We start from the raw sequence: 18477 nt of genomic DNA on the forward strand, positions 1-18477 counted from the left end.
CCTTTACCTATTTACTGCAAAGTAGCCATTTTACCACCACATTTGCCAAAATGGCTAACCTTGTTGCTTGAGCTATATCTTTTTGGTTCAATTGCTGTCTTTTTTGGACCTAGGATGGTGGTTGAATTATGCCGGTTCATTGGACCACAAAGGGGACAGTAGCAGTTTTTTCAAGGGAAGGGAAGAAGATGCAAGACCGCCAACAAGGACCCAACGGAATGCAGCTCAGACAATGGATACAACCGCCACCACAAATGTGGTAATGGCAATATTCAATCTCTGCAATCACGTACTGACCAAAGATGAAATCAGCACCCTTAGCAAAGGGCTCAGTTTTATACCAGCACCAATGCTGACAGATTCACCACTGAGGTAGAATTACGCAAATTCTTCAGGATCATTCGCCGCAAATATTTGTTTCAAGGCGGAGTAGAAAAAGATCCACCGTAAAAATAGCGGGGTAAAACCACCATCAGTATTTATTTACATCTTTGTCATCAATGGTGGGCCCGAAATGTTTGCTTTTGAAAATAAACACTTTCTTTACATATAAATTCCACTTTGCGGACAACTTAACAAAACAAGAGAGAATAGCACTTAAACACCTAGAAGGAGAACACGAGTTCATTCTAAAACAGGCTGTTAAGGGCGGTGGCATAGTCATATGGTCCAGACATTTGTACGAAGAAGAGATCAAGAAACAGCTAGAAAACAAAACATTTTACAAAAGAATTGACATCAATGCCACTGCTCGTCTTCAAGCAGATATAGAGTCTAATGACACATGCCTGGAACGAAGAATGGATAGACGATGACGAGAGTTCCTTTTTGGTTAAAATAAAACACCCGACTACACCAGCATTTTATCTTTTACAGAAAATTCATAAAAACGACACCCTTCCCCCAGGAAGACCGATCGTTTTCGGGATTGGGTCAGTCCTTTAACCCCTTTCTGTATATGTAGATGTATTTCTCTGCCCGCTCATAGGCAAGATGAGATCTTTCATACAAGGTACCACAGATATGATAACAATTCTCACTCAGCTGACCATTGAAGAAGACGACAACCTTCTGGTAACACTTGACGTTGAGTCCCTTTGTATTGAGGTCTTAAGAACATATCTAGACCAACGAGACAATACCAGAATACCAACTAATTTCCTGCTCAAATGCACACGCCTGGCTTTCATGGAAAACTTTTTCATTTACAAAGATGCTTTCTATAAGCAGTGCCATGGGACCAGCATGGGGGCTACTTTTGCCCTAGACGTGGTCAACCTCTATATGGACACTTTTTAACATAAATCAATCTACGATGATGACAACATCTTGAAAAACAACCTCGTCTGTTGGCATCGCTACATAGACTATGTCTTCCTGATCTGGAGAGGCCCGTTATCACGACTTCTTGAGTTTCTCGACTGGCTAAATAACCAGAATGGCTCCATTAAGTTCACCATACATTATGATAAAAAACGTAAACCCTTTGTCGATATGGAAATCTTTAAAACACACTGCAACCTATTGGCAACCACTCTGTACAGGAAACCTACTGCCAAAAATAACCTATTGACTTTTTCTAGCTTCCACCCTCTGAGTCTAAATGAGAAGTTTCCTTTTGGCCAATTCTTGCGACTTCGCCGCAATTGCACTGTGATTTTGATAAGAACAGCAAAGACTTTGCAAATCGCCTTAAAGAGCGAGGATATCCGGCACCGACTATACGGAGAGCTCTCAAAAGAGCCCACAACATGAACCGACAGACATGTCTCAACAAATAACCAAGGGAACAAAAAGTAGAGAAAATCACTTGCGTGACTACCTTCACTCCTCTGAGTACCCAACTAAGAAACATTGTACTCCGTCATTGGGACATCCTTCAAACAGAACATTTCAAACAAGGGAAACCTCGTTTTGCATTTAAACAGAGCAGAAACCTAAAGGATCGACTAGTACACACGTACGAAGAACCCAAAACACCACCTAATGTGCAAATGACGTTATGGAACTTACCGCCTGTTATTGGCCATTATAGATGTGGGGCATGTTCTGTCTGTACTCTCACATAAGATCTAAAAGAAATTGACCTGTACGGGACAATTTGGAAGTACAAGTCCTTCACCAATTGCAAGACCAAATGGTTGATATACGGGATATAATGTCCCTGTGGACTTATCTACATAGGGAAATGCAAAAGAGAAATACGCCAGCAGATCTTTGAACACAGATCATGCCTCAAAAATCAAGTGGAAGACAAACCGATGGTGGCGCATTTCAAAGCCAAAAAACAGAAACATACAGACATGCTGTGGTTCATTATCCAGAAATGAAACGAAGGGGTGTTCCCGTGTAACTAAAGTTAGGGAGTTGCTTAAGAGGCTGCCAGCAGTTATTTGACTGCTAGCTATCCTGAATAAATCATACAATTTAATACAACTATATCACCTATCATGCTTCACTTGTGTTGTGTGTATTGTTGTTGACACATACCACAAAGACACAATAATACAGACAAAAATATAATTGTTTATAAAAACAGAAAAAACAAATTGTTTGATCTTGTATGAACAGTTTTTGATTACATCATTCCTTCTAGAGAAAATAATAAAGAATTTCACACAAAAAATGACAAATATTTACAAAAATTCCAACATAGAAATCACATCTTGATAATATATAGATACATTTGTTTTTTTTAAAAAAAAGGAGAAAGGGGGCAGTGGGAGGGGGGGGGGATTAATTTAACAAATTACGCACAGTATGACAGCAGCCTTGGTCTGTCTATAAGGCTTAATGTGCTAAATAGGAAATGAACCAGACTATAGATAACTGTCCCTAGCTAAATTAAGGCTAATCTCTTTGGCCTTTTTATGTGGCTAAGTCACCCCAAAGTGTAAATGAAAACTGGGTGGGATTTATTTGCAAAGCAAATGGCAATTGAGTGATAGCCTTATTCAAGTAAAGCAAGAAACAGAATAGTTGTACATAAGGCTGAAATAATGTAGTTCCTCTGTTTTCAGTGGTTCATTATCCAAACAGTAAGCAATCCATTCCGAGGTGGAGACTGTGATCTCGAACTAAGACAACTTGAACAAAAATTGATCTTCCGTTTAGATTCAGTTAAGAATGGCCTCAATGTATTAATTGAGTGGAATCTGTTATTTAACAAATGGTACCTCCAACCCTTCTCAAATGGGATTTTGTAATAACCTTCCGACACCTGCCTCTAACCCACCAACTGCTCTATGACTAGGTAGTGAGACCCCGTGTCCCACACCAAATCTTGTGTAATATCTGTTTGAAAGAATGAGACTTTGTTAAACATCTTTCATTAATGCATGTTCCTATGTCAATTCACGACATGTAGTGCACGGACTAATGTTAATACCCGGAATCTGCACAACATCCATTTGTCGTCATCTACTTCATGCTATGTTAGGAAAAAGAGCCATGCTGTTATTTGTAGATTTACCCTGTAAGTTTTGGCCGAAATTTCTTGCATTACTGTATGGTGCAATGCCAATATACAGCATTTATTGTGTGGTCCAACATCAAAATACAGCATCTGAACAACATCCAATCGTTTGGATCAACCATTGTATAATTTTTTATATTATTTGATGTTATGTAAGCCAATAGCCTTTGGGTTTGGTTTGTGGATTCACGTTGTAACATACGGCGCTTACAAGGTTTTCAAACAATGAGCCTTGCTCTACAGTTCCTTTTTTTGTAATTATCCATTCTTTGTAACTTTTTGAATGATCCATTATCAATTATTCATTGTTTCACCTCACATGAACATTATGTTCCGAGTACCAAAACAAACACGTCCATTTAGATAATGAATTAGAAGAACAAGTTACTTACCAACTGGTAACGTTCTTTCGACTGGATGATCCTCCAACGTATTCCACATCTTGGACATTACATGTCAAAGATGTGGAATATGTTGGAGGACACAATCCATTCAAAGGCCCCATATTGGTGGAGCTATAGTTGTCTATGCTTTGCTCAATCATGGCTCGTGCCCCTTTTTGGTGGTCTGCATTCGAGCTGTCCTTCCGAAACAGCCCTTTCTGTACTGAGTAAACCCATGGGTTGCCTAGCAACTGCCAGGCAGCATCTTCGCTCTGTTAATATAGTTGGGCACTCCCAGCCCTACCCCGAGCCAACACGCATGCGCAGGAGGGAGCCATTATCAGTCTTTACAATGGAACAGCTTTACAGTAAGTCTGCACTTCAGAGCTTTGCAATGTATGCCTTTTTAATCACGCAGCCCTAACGGATCACCATATCCATGCACAATCGGTCCTTAGATCAGTTTCACAGGTAATTCTTATGTCATGATCACTTCTTTTGCTGCATAAACTCTTCTGCCTCGCCTCCATGAAAATCACGCTGCTACCTGGCTTTGACATACCGATTCACGATCGAGTGCCGGCATGCATTACATAACAAACCAGTCACCCTTAAGCCATCTTCAAACTTTGTTTGACTCGTCCATAGGGGAAACCACCCTGCAACCTGGCAACTTTTCCATTTGTTTGGCACAGACAGAGCACTCCACGCCGTAATACGAGGCATGTTAGGATATTATAATGCCTTGTGTAAATCACATATTTTCATCATCTATAGTGCATGTCTAAATCGTCAGGCATGTTAGAATTTTTTAACAATATGGAGATCGGCTACCCCGAACAGTGAGCCATGAGCTTCCACCATTTGTTGTGTTGCAGAATCTCTCACAGCGCCCAACCTGCCTCGCTGACCCTGAATTCACAATGCTGTTGGAACATTTTGCGTGATTAACTAACGCCACCAGGTAATTTCTCCAGCCTCCCGAATACGATTTTGTATAAGCAAAACAGTGCCAGTAATAAGGTACAGTTAGCCTTTACCTTATCTCTCCACAGTACTCGGAGCACATTTTGGAATATGAGACTAGACGGACACTAACATTTCAAATTCCAAGAAACAGAGAAGAGATACTACTTAGGTCACGACCTGCAGATAACAGAGCCCCTTAACAGGGCCTTTTCATTGATCTTATGCTCACACCATACATCACTCCAACACATTTTATTTGTTTTCATTTAGATTTTAACGTGTTTTAAGAACTACGTCCCACTGCCTGTAGCACCAGTGTCCTGACGAAAAGTTCAGAGGACTTTGTTTCAAAATGTGTTAAACCAGAAATTGTCTTCTGTATGACCCCCGAACTGGAAACACGCATTAGTGTCAACAGATGTTATGTGTTGTTATCATTTGGGGCACATTTTATCACTTTCTGTTACTAACCTCACTTTTTCAGAATTTAATGTCTGTGTGTTATGAACAATACATCAAGCTGTTTTAATGTCTGATTTGATTTAGAATAAAACTTGTTTTAACAGTATCTTAGTTTGTAAGTTTGATCATGAATGGCTAAGTGAATCACATCTTAGCCCCTTGTAGGTTTTTTGGACTACCTATGCGCTGAAGGGAGGGGTAGCCTTGACTCAACTCTTTGCTTATTGATCTTATACAACCTTCAAGAGTCAGGCTCCCTATAAACAAAAAAGAGGGTACCCACCCATCTCTTTAGATATGTATTGCTAGCTGGCCATTGCTAGGTCACACAATTGACTTTTTTCACCTGCTGCAGCATCAATGTCCTCGACCCTGGGTGTTGCAAGAGGTCCTTTAGCTTAACCTGAAAGACCAACATCTCAGAGGCCATGATTGGAGACCAGAACCACCAGGCCAAGTTTTCAAAAGAGTCTTCTCGGCAACAACAAACCCTGGACCCTTCTGTGATGGTTCTCCACAAAACGTGCAAATATTTGGCAAAAGCAGAGTGGACTTACTGCTTTTAGAGTCATGCTCCCTGAAGTAAACACTTATTTGCCAAGGTGTCTACCTTCTTCAAATCCATATCAGTCAGGATTTTAGATGTGGATGTCAAGGGCCTCTAGTTTACTGATGCAGCTTTTACCACAAGTCCTTTGCGGCTAGGGTGTGTTATCAAAAGAATCAATTACTTAACTTTCCAGCAATGCTAGTGACAGGACTTCTAGAACCATTTCCCAGGTGGCAGAGTACTGCTGGGGATCATGGAACCAATGGTGTAGGAGAAGCGTAGGTTCCTCAAACTGGGACTCTTATTGGTTAAGAGATGGAGTTTGTTAGGATGGCAGACGTCTGGTGCCCCCTTGGTGCACGCCCGGTTAACCGATCTTATATGGGCGAACGATATGGAAGAGTTCTATGGAACATTGGTTCACCCCCAAGCTAGACCTAGGGACATCTGGTCTGACTCCCGCAGCTATCTGTCATTACCACACCGAGCCGGAGTGTCACCGGTTGCAGATAATTCTACTGTATAACACCATTCATATGCTGTGGGTTGATCTGAGACTGTTTACGAGAATACTGTGCTGTGTTTTCATTCTTCTTGTGTTGTTGCTAAGTTAATGAAAAATAAAGTTGAACAAAAAAACTTTCGGCTAGGTTCTTTCTGATGGACGCTCCTCCCATGGATTTCCCATCTACGATATAGATCTCCCAGCACCAGCTACTCTTTAAAAACTTTTATGACGCCAGGGGGCACAGCACGGCACCATGTCGGCTCCACCCGAAGCCTCTAGGCGCTCCACACCAGACATTGCGTCAGGGCCTGTGTATATAGAGGCATGACCTCAGTTCGACCCTTTTTTCCTAGCACTCTGATGTAGAGGGACCGCAGAACAAAGGTGTACTAGCTACCCAAGAGAGGCAGGTAGCGAGGGTGATGACGAATCAGTGGGAGGAGCGTCCATCCAAAAGAACATTACCAAAGGTAAGTAATTTGTTCATCTAATGAACTCCTTCCTCCCACAGATTCCACATCTATGAAAGACACCCAAAGCAGTGGAACGACCTGGATGAGGGAGGGTAGCAAGCATACAACCTAAACCAGAAAACTCAGGACAGCCCTGCCGAAACAAGCGTCCTGTCCACACACAGAAGCCTACCGACTAGAATTTTGGAATAGATCTTCTCATCAGTATTGAGAAGGGAGATCAGATGGTAGGAGCAGCATTCAGTGGCACCCTTCCCTTGCTTCAACATAAGCGAAAACAAAGATTCTTCCATGGAGTCAGTCACTTTGCCCGAGTCAAGTAAGGAATTAAACAAAGCAGCTAAAAGTCCTTCAGAGATGGGAGGTAAATGTTTTATTAAGAGGCGGCATAAACCCATTATGACCCAGCACGTTTTGGTTATGAAGTGAGGCAATTGCACGGTCAGTTTCTCCGTGATCGGATGTTCGAGCTGCAGGTGACAGTCAGGGAAGTGAAGGTGGGACAAGGAATGAGTACTGCGACCCAGTGTCCAGCCTCTAGGCGGTTAAGAGATTATCGTAAAAGTCCAAAAATACATCAAGCTTTAAACCATCAGTGAATCGAAGGACAGTCCCTATCCCAGACACCAGTAACATGGTTCCTGTTCTTTGTTTCTTGATCTTATAAGCCAGCCACCTGTTGGCCTAGTTTCCATGGGTGTAATACTGCTGCTTTGTGCTTGACAGGGAATTGTCCATTTCAGACACCATCAGTGCCTCAAATTTAGACCTGGCCAGACGCAATCCATGAGAACCTTAGACGAGCGGGTCCGAGCATGGGCCTTCTAAGCAATCACAGACATGGTACTAAAGCTGCACTGTAGCCAGATTCCTAGATTTAAGGTAGGCCGCAGAGCGTCTAATAAACTTCCTGCAAAAGACTGCTTTCATGGCGTTCCACAGGATCCCCAGGGAGGTTCTCAACCCATCCAAGCTCTAAAAAGTAGTGATCAATAGTCGTGGCAATGTCCAACAGATGACAAAATCCTGAAGGAGTCAGTTTCCAAGCACAAGTTGACCGTGGCCGCAGTTCGGAGAACCTTAAGCCGCATATAAATCATTGAATGATCCTAGAACAAACAAGGGCCGATCTCAGAATCTGAGAAATAGGGAAACTGGGACGGCGACAGCAAAAGTTCAATCCGGGAAAAACATTTGTGCACATGAGAATAAAATGAATACTCCCTGTTTTGCCTGTGGAGGAGCCTCCAGACATTAAATAGACCCATTTCGCGCAGGCCATCAGCAAGGCTAGACTGTTCCTACTGTCTGTGGCAGATGGGGGAAGCGTGTCATCCAACTGAGGGTCTGGGATCAAGTTGAAATCACTGCCAATTAACAATTTGCCTTCTGTGAATGCTGCTGAAGTGGGAAGAAAAGAGGGTGGGTACTCATGCTGGTTGACATTGGAAAGTGTGATGAATCTCAACAATATGTCCTCAGTGATGACCCCGGGGAGGTTGGGGGCGGGGTATGCTTTATCAATGACGCCATAAAGGAAATATGACATCTGTAATCATGAAGGATAATAAACTGATAAGGGAGGAGTCTTGTAGTAGAAAGGATATCCGTAGCGTTCTCTCCTATATGTGTCTTAGAGTTTCTTTTTTATTATAGCAGACATTGAATAGGGAAATCCCACCCCACTGGCTTGAGGTAATCCTCGTCTCGAAAGCGCCTCCAGACATGCGCTGAATGGCTGCTGAAAAAGCGCTTTGGAGGAACTTGGGTGCACTAGGTGAAGGTCAACAAAGCCCCCATCTTGGATCTCTAGGCCCAAACCGGCTGCCACAATGTACTCTTATTCTCGACCGGAAGTGCGTCAGGGGGCGTTGGGCACACACCCCTCATCTGGAAATGACTATGCCGGATCGCGTCAGACTAGACCGACTGAACCCGGAAGAGGAGGATCACGTGATTAGTCAAGAGAACATAACAATAGAAGATGGACTGTGGATATGAACAATGGACCATTAGTTTTCCTTTGGGGGTGTGGGGCAGGTCAACCAGAAATGACTATTATGGGACAGACCATGAGCGAATATAAGGAGAGGGTGGCTTGGAGGCGGATTGGGCTAGTTAGGGCAGTGGGCTGATAGGGTGCCTTCGTGAATATGGTTTGCAAACCAGCATTAAAGTACATCATGCTTTGTGCATTTCCAATCCGAGTCCTTTGGTCTGATTTTACAGACCGCCGGATCCCGAGAGCCTCCATCCGGACAACCGCACGAGCGCTCAAAACTAAAGGTTGCAGACTTACTTAAAAATCTCCATAGATGCCTTACAGAGGAGGAGATTGAGAATGGTGAGAGTGCATGCAAGGCTGCACGGAGAATAGCGGGCCCCAGTTGGGATCATGGAATGGACAACACAGGATGAGATGTGTTTAGGGGATATGCTGAAGTGAGATGAGATTTTGGGGAGGGTATTGTGACGAATCAAGCATATTTGTCCCTTCTCCCCAAAGGGCAGCATCCCTCTTTGAGGCTAGGGAGGTGAGCCCGTTCCGCAGGACCCTACCTAGGGGTCGGGGCAAGTGGGACCTCACTGGGAGACTCTACCTCTTGGGGACAAGGACTCCTGTTCCTGTAAGGAATTCCCTAATCCCTCCACCATCGTGGCATACATGGGACTATCAGATATGAAGAACATTGTAAACCCCAAGAACTTGGCTGATGGTAAAAATAAAAGCACCTGCTATGCACAAGAAGAAGGGTCCGTCTCTATTAGAGGAGACACAAATAATGGCGACGAGGAGGCTGGGCGAGGAGAGCACGCTGCGCAAAGGCGCAGTGCAAGCAGAGAGAGAAGAGTGTAAGCAGGGAAATCCCTTTGACGATGGGAAGTCTGACTGAGGCAGAAACAGGGAGAGACCGGAGCCTGCGACTTACGAAGGACTCCTGAGCAACGCGAAAAGTCCGGCGTGCCCAAGAAGCGGGAACCGGAGGAGAAACAAAACTGTACCCCGATGGTGGCATGACCAGAATGAATTTGTGGTAGGCAGGTCACGTGGCCAACAACGCCGAAACCCCCCAACAAGGAAGTCTGAGAGATGTCCTGTGACCCGCAGTCATACTCGGTAGCCATGAAAAAAGCAGAAAGAGTGCGAGATACTGACAACGAGAAGCATGAGATACCAAGACCAAGAAGAGAACCCGAGTGAAGGCCAAGCCCGAAGGCATTCCCCTTCAACAACAGAGGTAAAGGGTAGACGGGAATAATGGGAGGCCACCGGGGCATCCTTATGGAACAAGAGAAACTCATCTCAGTTAAATTGACGAATTACTAAAATTAAAGCCATTAAAGTGAAACTGTGTTAACGTAATCACAAGGATAACGCATACGTCCAAAAGGGAAGGTATTGAGGAATGGGCCCAAAGAGAAACTCGTCCCAGTGAAATATATGAGACATTAAAGATAGAAACATTGAAACGGAATAGGGACAGAGTGGTCCAGAGAATTACAAATAAGCTTGAGGAACAAGTGTTAAGAGTGGGATACAACCCCAGGTATGTGGGAGGGGTTGGTGGGGGGAGTCAAGACATTAAGGAGTCTAGGAACACTCGAGTTAAAATGACATTTACAACCAAAGCAAAGGATAATAAAAAAGTGGTACAAAGTCTTCTGCAATACTTACCCCAATAGGGGAGACCAAGTTTGAGGACATTGTAAAGGAGCTACAAGATCTTATCACAAAGGTGGAAAGAGACTATTTGAAGATATATCATTGAAGAGAACTATGTAATGAATAGATACGTTAAGACAAAAATACCAGAACAGGGGAGAGGTGCTCCCAATCTAAATTAAGTCAGTTAACATTCCAGCAATGACCACCTCTACCGCCATGCTCTCCACCTCTGGAGGCAACACCGACTCCAGTACACCTGATCCGCTGGTCGATTTGGTGATCCCCCTCCATCTCAAGATGGCCAACCCCATATTGTCACCTTTCGATGCACTTCAGGAAGCCCCGGCCTTCAAGTTCCCTGATTGGCTGCACTCCGAGGTATTACTTGACCTCAGATCCTAGCCAAGAGGCGAAGCCGGGCCCCAACAAAGGCCCACATAAAAGGCCATAGATGCCAGTCTATGCCTGTCCCGGCCAGAATGGCCATTGGCCCCTCCAGGACCTACAGGATGCCTCCAGCGCTCCAACATAAGGTAAGCGATTGCAAGGTGGTGTGCTGCAGAGATCGTGTTGTGTGCTCAACCTCAGCTGTGCTCTTCACATCCCCCAACCCCTACCTACTTCCTGCCCCCAAACTCCAAAAACTGCCACCAAGGGACTGCGACCAGCACACATGCCCATCTCCCTCCCCTCATTTGGTGGCCATGTCGAGCTTACTGCCCTTTCTCCTGCATCCCCCCCATCAGTGACACCCCACAAACAACTGCTGCGCTAAGTTCTCTGCACGCATCTCACACCCATTCCCTTTCCCCTCTCCCTCCACCCCGATTACTCACTCGCAATATCACCCAAAGTAGTCAGACTTCAGCACCTTGCGCACCTCCCCTTCCATGCACCTTACCAGATAAACCCCCCACCATGCCCTGCCACCCACAACCTTTCCCATCCTACATCCCCACTTGCTCGTCCAGTCTCAAATGTGCCTTAATCAATACCGTAGAAAGTCACTATTACGCTCACCTGGTCTCCGCGGGGGCGTTGGGGCACGGTTGGAGCCCTCCCTTGACCTGGCTCCTCTGAATCGTCTTCCCCTCCCGATTGCTGCCGGACTTGCTGCTCAAGATACTGGTGTTGCCCCAGAGTAAAGATGAGAGGCAATGGAAATGGAGTGGGGGTGTTGTGACTTCCCTTGACTCTTTCGTGCCAAAATACAGTGTGCAAGTGCTTTCCCATACAAGCTCATCTGTTTTGTAACGCTGGGCTATCCGTCCTGCTTATCCTAGCATGGGCACGTAGAACGGACCGAGTTACTTCACTGGTCCGTGGGAGTGTTGATCCAGACCAGCTGCGACCAATCCACTTAGAAGGTAAGTCTTTTGGTTAGGACTATTGTTCGATTAAACTGTCTGTATATTGTCCAATAATACTTCTTGCAATGTCTCATTCCATCCCCATAGGTATGAAGAAGTAAATCGGAGCCGAGGAGGATCCGGGGAACCCCTTGAGACTGATGGAGTTTCAAAAATGGCAGGCAAGTAGGTCTTTATAATGAAACTCCAGTCCCTTGTATGGCGCGGCCAAGCGTTCGTTATTCGTATGATCTCTAACCTGTTGTGTTCTTTATTTCCTTGCAGGTGCAGGCCGACAGTGAAGAATGACGTCCGGATGCTCGATGAACATCCGCGGTTGCAGAATGAAGATACTGCGAAGAAAATGGAGAGAAGTGGAGCTCCGGGTAACTGGGCACCCGGATCAGGTAAGATAAAGACTCTGACTCCGGCAGAGAGGGGATGCAGGTAAGATGCGCGCGCAGCGATGTAGCGGCTGGCAGCAGGTAAGAAGTGCCCTCAGCGATGGAGTAGCTGGGTTCAGGTAAGCAGCGGACACAGCAATGTAGCAGCTGGCAGCAGGTAAGGAGCGCCTTCAGAGAGGTCTTCAGGAATGGAGCTGCAGGAATCCAGTGATACATAGGTAAGCACAGCAGAGAGAATTACGCTGCTGAAAGCAGAATAACGCAAAGCAAAGGCACGTGGATGGGTTGGCCTTATACAGGCTGGCTCTGGCCCCTCCCTTTAGCCCCGCCTACGGGCTCCACCTTGCCCTTCCCAGGGACTTTGGCACGAGCCTTCCAATGCTGTTCTATGGCCACGACCAGCCCTGCTGCACGTGTGCAAGGCACACTTTTACATGAGCCTGGCGCCAGGATTGGGTCCATTTGGACCCTGGGGATAAGGAAGGACTGGCCCCTTGTCCAGTGGCCATGACAGTCGGTGGCCGAAAAACTAGTGAAAAAGCAAAGGGCAGTGAATTCAGCTAAAGTGAAAGGTGGCAAGAGTGAACCCGAAGGTAGGATGCCAATAACGAGGGGTGGCGTATAAAGTCCCAAGAAACAGTGTGCTGACAAAAATGAACCCGGCAGATGGCTGTCCACGCAGAACTGTTTTAAAAGACATTAAGATTTGTGAATGCTAGGAAAGCCATAGTGAACCGGGCAGAGGGAGGCTGAGATTCGAGACCGGCCGCGCCCGGAAGAGGGGGAACCAGGGGTGAGAACATCACCCAAAGTGCTACAAGGAAACAAACTTTTATTTTGTTAATTGGAAAGCATCAGGTCTTCAAAGGCAAGAGACTTTTATTGAAAAGAAACTTAACCATCAAAGAACCTGATAAGAAACTGTTGGTTCGTGCTGTGAGAGCTTGACCGTGTGCTGTGCTCAGGAGACCCGCCTTGTCCCGTGCTCAAAACGTGGGGAAGGGAGACTCCTGGAAATCATATCCTGACTTATTATTTGTAAACACTTCTTTCTTTATTGAAACCCTTATCCCACACACTTTCTATATTTAGTTCTAAGAATTCGCAAAAGGTGTTTCTTAGTATAGACCCTTTATTTTGACAATACGCCACAAGGATTGCCTTATTTTTCATTTGATGGTCGAAGCTTGCTCCCATCTTAGATTTAGATTAGGCGTTTCTCCAACCGGCATACTGTTTAAATAAACACCCTTGAATCGTGATCACTTGTGTCCGTCTTTACTGTTGCCACCATGAGTTCCTTACACTCTAAACGAATCCTGGATCTCACCCCTTCCTGGATCTCACTCCTTCTTAGGAAGCCCTCTTTTGACCCTGCTATCCCCACCAACTATAGGCACATTACCAGTGTCCCCTTCCTGCTAAAAATCATTGATCGAGCTGCCTACATTCAGATACAGCAATTTTTAGAACAAAACCACATCCTCAGCCTCCGTCCCAGAAGCGGCACTATTGAACCTCATGAACCAGCTTGACGATTCCAGAGACTCCAGCAACCTCTCACTCCTTATGCTTCTAAACCTATCGGCTGCATTTTATCTCATCGACCACTCCACACTCTGTCACCACCTCACCAGTTCTGCCTCCTTCTCAACTGCTGCCAACAATTGGATCTCGTCCTTCCTTGCAAACTGCACCTCCAGAGTCTTCTCTGACAACAACTCTGCCACTACTTGTGGGGTTCCTCAAGGCTCCAGTGTTTTACCCACCCTCTATAACATATACACCAAACAATTTTTCAACCATCTCGACTCACTCTGCATCAAGTACACAAACTAAGCCGATGACACTCAGCTCCTGAGCCCTGTATCCAGCCAGCACCACCAGGACACCTTGAAACTCCACTCCATCTACAAGACTATCCAATGCTGGATGGCCACCCATCACCTATGTCTCAACAATGAAAAAACAAAACTACTCCTTGTAGGTAACTCAGCCCACCTCGCCAAACTGATCCCGGCCTACCAATCCATCATTGACAACCACACTATCCACATCTCTCCTGCCATCAATACTCTTGGCTTCCACCTCAATGCTACACTGAGCATGTCGCGCCATGTCAATGCCATTGCCCCCTTAGCCGCATACTCCACAAAGTTCATCATTGCGAGCAAACCCTACCTTATCCACCGACAACTGTCTCAACATTGCACATGCCCTCATCTGCTCCAATTTGGACTATTGCAACACGCTCCTCAGTGGCACCTCTGAAAAAAACGTAAATAAGCTGTAATCCATTCATAACAATGCTCTCTGCGCTGCCCTTGGCCTCCACCAACATGACCATGTGTCAGCTACTAGAAAAGAAGCACACTGGCTGCCTGTCAGAGAAAGAACAACATTTAAAATCCTCACCGTTACCCATCGATGTCTCTCGAACACTGCCTCGAACAACCTAGCCCACAGACTTTCCAGATCATCACAACCAGATCAACAAGGGCCGCCTACCGGAACCGACTGACCATTTCTAGGTTCATGAGATCCAATGCCAGAGGAACTCGCTCCCACGCGTCCTGAGAGCAGAACCCTCCTACCAGAAGTTCCGAAAATATATCTGCGTGTAACTACCGCCTTGACGCCGGAGGGCTTAGTGTGCTCCTACAAATGTAATAAATAAATAAATAAATAAATAAATAAAGGTAGGGTCGGGAAGAAGTAGATTTGGGGCAGCTGACACTTCAGTTCTGATTTCCTGACTGACAAGCACCTTTAGTTTTTTTGAAGATATACAAAAATCAGGATTGGAGATCACAACAGCAGGTTTCTAGGTTGATGAATTTAATAGCAAAAAAGACAATTGCAAACATGTATATTTTTACTATTGACAGATCAACATAAAATGGACAGGTTTTTCACTTTGACAGTCAGGGGTACTGCTAAGTACCATCCTCTTCAATATTGAGGAATTTTCCTTACATTTGATTTGAGACACGTCTTGTCCCACTTTCCTGTTTCATTTGGTTTTGTGCGTTATGTTTTGAAAACCCATGGACTACGAATCATCCTGGGCAGCACCTACTCGTTTTTTCATTAAAATGTATTATGTATGATAGAGAAGAACAAGTTACTTTCTTACCTGGTAACGTTCTTTCGATGGGATGGTCCGACGACGTATTCCATATCTATGACATGTAATCACCACAGCTGTGCTGATTCGGAAACTTTTTTCGGCGTCTGCGTCCTGCGTCGATGACGTCGATGCGCCGTCGTCGAGGACCTCCTCCGACGTCTGACGTCATCCGATGTGATAACTAAGACGCACGACGCCCGTAGCCTCAGTTGTAGTTTTTTCCCCCAGAACGTGTGACATTAGTCAACTGCCAGTCAGACACAAAGCCTTGCGGAACGTAAGCTGCAATCGCAAAAGAAATTCTGCAGCGGGGAAGGCAAGGCGGGAGCGATATGGAATACATCGTCGGACCATCCCATCGAAAGAACGTTACCAGGTAAGAAAGTAACTTGTTCTTCGAGGGGATTAGGTCCTCCGACGTATTCCATATCTATGACAGACTCCCAAAGCAGTACCAGAGCAAGGAGGAGGGAAAGAATTTAGAATCAAAATTTAGAATAGCCAATCAAATAGCAGAGCAAAGCACCGCCTTGCCAAAGGCCAGATCCTGTGCTCGGATGGAATCAAGGGAATAGTGACGTACAAATGTATGTACTGAAGCCCAGGTGGCTACATCACAGATGTTGCGAATAGGAACACCCCTCTGCAGGGCAGTAGATGCAGCCATACCCCTGGTAGAATGGGCCCGCAAGCCAGCCGGTGGGTCCTTACCCGCCAAGCGGTAGCACTCCGAGATGGCCAAAATAATCCAGCGAGACAAAGTCTGTTTCGTCACAGCTTGCCCTAAACGCTTTCCAGCGTAACCAATAAAGAGTTGATCGTCCACTCTGACCCGGGACATGCGTGAAACATAAAAGCTTAAAGCTCTCCTAGGATCAAGCCTATGGAGCCTCTCCTCTTCCTTACCAGGATGCGGAGGAGGATAGAATGCCGGAGAGCAACCTTCTGGGCCAAATGAAATTCCGTCACTACCTTCGGAAGAAAAGAAGGACGAACTCTAAGGACAACCCTGTCCTTGTGAAATACAGTGAAGGGTGGCTTAACTGAAAGTGCCTGTAACTCACTCACTCTGCGAGCGGAAGTAACTGCAACTAAAAACACAGTTTTCAGAGTTAACAGCCTCAAAGGGCAAGAATGTAAAGGCTCAAACGGAGCACCCATAAGAAACTTAAGAACAAGGTTTAAATCCCAACCGGGCACCAGGAAAGGTGACGGAGGGAACACATTAGTGAGCCCTTTCAGAAACTGTGAAATTAAAGGGATTTTAAAGTAAGAACACTCTTCAGACGAGCGCTTAAAGATGGACAGCGCCGCCAGGTAACCTTTAATGGTACCCACTTGCAAGCCCCTGTGGGCCAAAGAAAGTAAAAAGGACAGAACCATGGGGATGTCACATGCAAAAGGATCCACATTCTGAACTCGGCACCAGCCGCAGAACTTACGCCAACGGCAACGTTACAGAGACTTTGTTGCTGGCCTTCGGGCCGAAAGCAATACCTCCATCACGTCTTCAGGGAGGTCCCAATCCATATACCTCAACCTTTCAGAAGCCAAGCGTGAAGGTTGAGGGATCTGACCTCTGGATGGAGAACCTGACCCCCCTCCCGTGAGAGCAGATCGTCTCGGTAGGGAAGACGACGCGGAGGGCAGATGGACAAGTCGAGAAGGTCCGGGTACCACGTCCTCCGAGCCCACGCCGGAGCAATGAGGATCATCCGGGAACCGAACTTCCGTAACCTCCGCAGCACTTGCGGGATGACGGGGACTGGAGGAAACGCGTACAGCAGCGGGAACGACCACTCCACCACGAACGCGTCTCCCAAGGCTCCTTTTGGAGGAAATTCCCGCGAGCAAAACCTTTCGCACTTCCGGTTGACACTGGAGGCGAAGAGATCCACTTGAGGGGTCCCCCAAAGGGCGAAGATCTCCAGGAGAATCTCCTGAGCCAACTCCCACTCGTGAGAGATCGTGCTCTGCCTGCTCAGAGCGTCCGCCGTCACGTTTTCGTCTCCGGCCAGATGAACTGCCGAGATCGAAACTTCCTGCTGGATGGCCCAGGGAAGCCAAAAAGGAGCCCCCTTCATCAAGTTGCCTTCGACGGCCCACCACAGAAGGTCCCGGGCGACCGAGGGCGGCACCTGAACCGGGTCCGACATCCTGCCGGAGGACTGCGACCATTGCGTCCTGAGCACCCACTGCAAAGATCTCATCCGCAGGCGGGCCTCTGGCACCAGAAGAATGCAGGATGCCATGAGGCCGAGCAGCCTCAAGAACTCGAACGCTGGGAGCGTCTGGGCATGCTGAAACTTGTGCACCATCTGCTGAATGTGAAGAGCCCTCACCTGGGGAGGAAAACACTGCCCCAGGGAAGTGTCGAGCACTGCTCCGATGTACTGGAGCCGCTGTGTTGGCGTCAAATGGGACTTCTTTAAATTGAGGGAGAAGCCCAGCCTGTGAAGGGAGTGGCAGGTGACGGACAGATGATCCCGGACTTGCTCGGGAGAGCTCCCCCTGATCAACCAATCGTCCAGGTAGGGGTAGACGTGAATCCCCCCTTGCCTGAGATGCGCTGCCACCACCACCATGAGCTTGGTGAAAACCCTCGGGCGGAGGTCAATCCGAACGGCAGGACCCGAAACTGAAAGTGCGAGTCGCCAACCCGCGAACCTCAGGTACTTCTTGTGCTTGGGATGAATCGGCACATGGAAGTAAGCATCCTTGAGGTCGAGTGACACCAACCAGTCCTGAAGCTGAAGGGCCTGGAGGACTTGAGAGAGAGTAACCATCTTGAACTTGTCCTTCCTGAGGAGTTTGTTCAAACCGCGCAAGTCCATGATGGGTCTCAATCCCCCGTCTTTCTTCGAAATCAAAAAATAAGGGGAATACCATCCCATGTTCCTCTCCGCTACAGGCACCAGTTCTATGGGGCCTTTCTCCAGCAGGGCTTGAATTTCCTGCGCAAGGAGCGGATCCGGACTCTGCAAAGAGGTTCCCCGGTGGATTGTCGCGAGGCCTGTGCCGAAAGGGAAGACAGTAGCCGTGGGTTATGATCTCCAGAACCCACACATCTGAAGTAATGGCTTGCCACTCTACAAGATGCTGCGCCA

The 18477-nt window shown here is 46.5% G+C and overlaps 1 protein-coding gene across 2 annotated transcripts in view; it reads right to left on the bottom strand.

The window, feature by feature from the left end:
• Positions 1–18477, bottom strand: part of DHX36 (DEAH-box helicase 36) — a 1119030-nt gene that overhangs the window by 150385 nt on the left and 950168 nt on the right. The window lies entirely within an intron of this gene.

This window comes from Ambystoma mexicanum, chromosome 10 (genome assembly GCF_040938575.1).
Source record: "Ambystoma mexicanum isolate Mex_15411 chromosome 10, UKY_AmexF1_1, whole genome shotgun sequence".
Taxonomy (NCBI): domain Eukaryota; kingdom Metazoa; phylum Chordata; class Amphibia; order Caudata; family Ambystomatidae; genus Ambystoma; species Ambystoma mexicanum.